General features: G+C 37.8%; 1 protein-coding gene across 9 annotated transcripts in view; it reads right to left on the bottom strand.

The window, feature by feature from the left end:
- The window catches only part of LOC106875208 (dual specificity calcium/calmodulin-dependent 3',5'-cyclic nucleotide phosphodiesterase 1A), a 1,568,460-nt gene that overhangs the window by 983,959 nt on the left and 579,501 nt on the right, over positions 1-5,000 (bottom strand). The window contains exon 6 of one of the 9 annotated variants that reach the window (XM_052973317.1): positions 713-1,149. The exons of 7 other annotated variants lie outside the window; for them this stretch is intronic. The gene's annotated coding sequence lies outside the window, so the exon portion shown is untranslated. The remainder of the gene's footprint in view (positions 1-712; positions 1,150-5,000) is intronic. One more of the 9 variants, XM_052973335.1, reaches the window with a different exon arrangement.

The following is a 5,000-nucleotide window of genomic DNA, read 5'->3' as shown; positions in this document are numbered from 1 at the left end:
GATGGTGATGGGACAAACACAGACACACAAATACATACGTACATATATATATATATATATATATATATACAACGGGCTTCTTTCAGTTTCCATCTACCAAATCTATTCACAAGGCTTTGGTCAGCCCGAGGCTGTAGTAGAGGTTACTTGCTCAAGATGCCACGCAGTGGGATTGAAACCGGGACCATGTGGTTGAGAAGTAAGCTTCTCACCACACAATTACTCCTGCGCCTATATACATAATTAACTTCATAAATATATAATATCCAAACATACTTTAAGCAGAGAGACAGAGACAAAATCAAAATACGCACAGGCAAATAAATTCTTCTAAGAAAATTACAAGAAAGCAAAACATGATGGATATACCGGTCTTAGGTAATAAAACCAACTGGAATTTTGCAGCATATTGTCTCACGGCACTGAATGATGGCAATGAATTTTTTAGAACTTAAAACACAAACAGAAATACCGCCCAGGAATGCTGCAATTCATCACACGCACACACACACGCACACACACACGCACTCACGCACATCTGCGATCGAAGTTACATAGATGTGATGAATGAACTAAGAGGATGATGTGTTTATTCAAGATGATGAAATATGATCAGAATTCAATCGTCACGAAGAAGGTATAGAAATCATCCACATCAATAATCTATTATCACTGAATCGATCTTTCCCGAGAGATTAAGAATGCTTCTTACCTTGTCGAATATGACGGTGTCTCATAAGTTTTCTAAATGTATCAACTAACAAACAGTAACGGATTCCAGTGTGGAAGTCGGCTGGTGTCGCGGTGTGCTCTGATCTAATTTAGGTGACGGTTCATCGCCCTTTTGCTGATGTATTGTTTTTATTTCTTTTCATTTCTATTCGTTTACATACACATATTTCATTCCCTTTTTCAATTTATTTATTTCATCTTATTACAGTCTTCAGTCGGGATCGTATTGCGATACATGTCAGCCAGGACAGACAGACACATCAGAGTTACTCAGTCAAATCTTGATGCTGTAGACGACCCAGAGAGAAATAGTCTTCTCACCGAAGAATTAGTTTCGAAAGACGAGAATGGATCTCTAAAACATAGAGACAAATTTTCCAAATATAAAAATCTAGAGTAACCAGAATATGGTGACGACTGAAAGCACAAAAAAGATAACTATATCAATAACTGACCGGGCAATAATGAAAGGTCATGCAGAGAAATGCATAACCGAATAAAGAGGGTCTACAAATTTGTACAACATAGAGAAAACGGCGTTACAAGAAATTGCACACAGCTTATGTAAAATATTATCAAAACGTAGTCATATTGATACATACATACATACATACATACATACACACATGAGAGAGAGAGAATCACTCCATCGGCTGCGACGACGAGGGTTCCAGTTGATCCGAAAACGGAACTTCCTGCTCGTGAAATTACCGCGCAAGTGGTTGAGCACTCCACAGACATGTGTACCTTTAACGTATTTCTCGGGAAGATTCAGCGTGACACAGAGCGTGACAAGGCTGGTTCTTTGAAATACAGGTACAAGAGAAAGAAGAAGAAAGAGTGAGAGAAAGTTGTGGTGAAAGAGTACGGCAGGTTTCGCCACCATCCTCTGCCGGAGCCTTGTGGAGCTTTAGGTGTTTTCGCTCAATAAATACTCACATCGCCCGGTCTGGGAATCGAAACCGCGATCCTACGACCGCGAGTCCGCTGCCCTAACCACTGGACCATTGTGCCTCCACACATACATACATACACAGGCGTGTTTGCATGGTAAGAATTTTGCTTCTCAACCTCACCGTTCTGGGTTCAGTCCCACAGCGTGGGACTTGAATAAGTGTCTTCTACAATAGCCTCGGGCTAACCAAAGCCTTTTGAGTGGAGTTGGTTGACGGAAACTGAAAGAAGCTTGTCGTACACACACACATATATATATATGTGTGTGTGTACGTGATGCGTTTGTGTGTATGTATGTATATGTGTGCTATGTATGTGTGTGTGTATTTGTGTCTGTGTTTGTTCCTTCACCAACGCTTGACAACCGGTGGTAGTTTGTCTGCGTTCCCATAAATTAGCGATTCAGCAAAATAGAACGTTAGAATGAGTATTAGGCTTTTAAAAAACGTCTTGGGATCGATTTTTTCGACTTAAACTCTTCAAGGTGGTGCTCTAGCAAGGCCGCAGACAAGAAAAAAGATAAAAAGATAAAACAGAAAATATAAAAAAAGAGGAGCAACTCATTACTTATATCAAAAGCGCACAGAACATTCGGACGATTAAACAGGCTTTCGACGGATTAAACAGCTCCGATTGCCTATAATCCGGTTCCTTTCTCGTTCATCTCTCATGAGATGCAGCAGACATTCTGTGACATTAGTTTGAGTCAGTTGATTGCGGACATGCTGGAGCACTGATTTAAAGGGGTTTTTAGTCGAAGAAAGCGACCCCAGGACTTATTCCTTGTAAGCATAGTGCTTATTCTATTGGTCTTTTCTGCCGAACTGCTAAGTTACGGGGACGTAATCACTCCAGCTTCAGTTCTCTAGCGACGGTGAGAGGACAAACTTATACACAAAGACACATACACAAAAATATGCATATATACAGATACGACAGGCTTCTTTCAGTTTCCGTCTACCAAATCCCCTCACAAGGCTTTGATCAACCTGAGGCTATTGTAGAAGACACTCGCCGAAGGTGCCACTTAGTGGAACTGAACCCAGAACTATGTGGTTGGAAAGCAAGCTTCTTACCACACAGCTTCTTACCACGCTTTACAACGTATTTTGAAGTTTTTTCTTTAAAATCATGTGATCAAATATCTAGTGTTACAGAGCATACAAAGAGATGAAACAATGCTAACGTAAATTGTGCCGCAGCAGAATAACTGTATAGATAGTGTCTTTGACTGCATTCAATAAATACAATGGTTTAAGACGTTTGATAAATATCTTCTGTCAACATATTTTCAATAATTTTAAACAGTAACAATTGTATGTAGCTCTGAATATAGAGCGTTGATTTTTGATGTAAAGATAAAATGAATAGATAACTCACAAGAAGTGGCAAGGGTATAACAAAGAATATCCTTTTCAAAGCTACTCACTTATATTATTGCATCTTTAATATTACTTGTGAGGCGTTTACACCATCTTTAGAATTATATGCAGCAAGGAAATAGAATTCCAAAAGAAATTTTTATTTCATGGTTCTCTGTAAACGTCCAAGTTATTCAAAATTTTCAAGATAACTGTTGATAGGTAATGATGATATAAATTACACAGGTATAATCATACAACACACACACACACACACACATAGGCGCAGGTGTGGTTGTGTAGCAAGAAGCTAGCTTCCCAACTATATGGTTCCGGGTTCAGTCCCACTGCGTGGTATGTTGGGCAAGTGGCTTTTACAATAGACTTGAACCAACCAAAGCCTTGTGAGTGGATTTGGTAAACGGAAACTGAAAGAAGCTCGGGGTATATGTAAGTACGTGCATATATATATATATATATATATATATATATGGGAGAATATACAAATAATAACAACAGACGAGGACAGGTGGTGTAAATAACAAAAGGATATATTAGTATGACGCTCGGGAATACGGAAAGTCTTTGACGTTTCGAGCTACGCTCTTCAACAGAAAGAATACGGAGACAAGGAGAAAAAACACGGAGAAAAAAAATTGAATAGTGTTCAGTCAATGGTCAGTAGTCTGCTAAAATGAATTGGTAAGTCCACATATGACATCCAAAGGTACATCTTTTTTCCTCTGATGAAATTATACTCACATCACATAAATGTAAATTTAAGGTACAAATTTGTAATTAAATTTTTGAGTACTAATTGAAACAGCTGTAAGAAGCGAAGATGACCAATTTGTTACTAGTAAAGAATTATTAACTCCCTTATCCCCATTTTCGTTTCTTCTTTAAATGGATATAAACTATGCATAAACTATACATGTACAGACGCACAAACACTCGCATACACACGTCAGAGTCACTAGCCCTATTCACACACACACACCTTCATTTGGAATTACCAGCACTATATTATCTCCCTTTCTTTCAAACTTTTTTAATCATTCGCCATGCTGGACCGCTAAATATGCAAGTTTTTTTTCTTTTTCATTCTTTTTCTCTGCTTATTTTCTCTTATTCCTTTCTGCTGAAGAGCGTAAACTCGAAGCGTAAAAGACTTTCATTTTCCCGAGCATCAAACTATTACACTTGCTTGTCGTTCATACACCTGTCTTCGTCTTTTGTTTTTCTATAAATTTCAAGATATATATATATATATATATATATATATATGTGTGTGTGTGTGTATGTGTATGTTTGTGTGTGTATGTTTGTGTGTGTGTGTGTGTGTGTGCGTGTCTTTGTGTCTGTGTTTGTTGTCCACCAATACTTAACAACCGTTGTTGGTATGTTTACGTCACTGTAATCTAGCGGTTCGGCAAGAGTGAACGATAGAATAAGTACCTGACTTAAAAACAAAAATATTGAGGTGGATTTATTCGACTAAAAATTCAAGGTGGCGCTCCGGCATGGCCGCAGTCTAATGACTGAAAAAAGTAAAAGATAAATGATAAAACATAAAAGATATATATATATATACCGGAGTAAGCACATAAAATGTGAAACAAGGTGGAAAAAAGAGTACTCAAATACCAGAGGTAGAGTAATATGCTTTATTTAAAGGCAGCAGAAATATAACAAAAAGCTGTTATTCAGAGTTTCACGTTCCCGTTCATCGGACAGTTTTGTTAGTTTTGTGTGTACGTCATGTGTTTGTGTGTACGTCATGTGTGTGTGTTTACGTCATGTGTTTGTGTGTACGTCATGTGTTTGTGTGTATGTATGTATATGCGTGTTAGTTTTTTTATAGTTTTCTAACAAAACTGTCCGAAGAACAGGAACGTGAAACTCTGAGTAACAGCTTTTTGTTATATTTCTGCTGCTTTTAAATAAATGTAT

Source organism: Octopus bimaculoides, chromosome 1 (genome assembly GCF_001194135.2).
Source record: "Octopus bimaculoides isolate UCB-OBI-ISO-001 chromosome 1, ASM119413v2, whole genome shotgun sequence".
NCBI lineage: Eukaryota > Metazoa > Mollusca > Cephalopoda > Octopoda > Octopodidae > Octopus > Octopus bimaculoides.
Note: the sequence above shows the minus strand (reverse complement) of the source record. Positions and strands in the feature narration are given on the sequence as shown.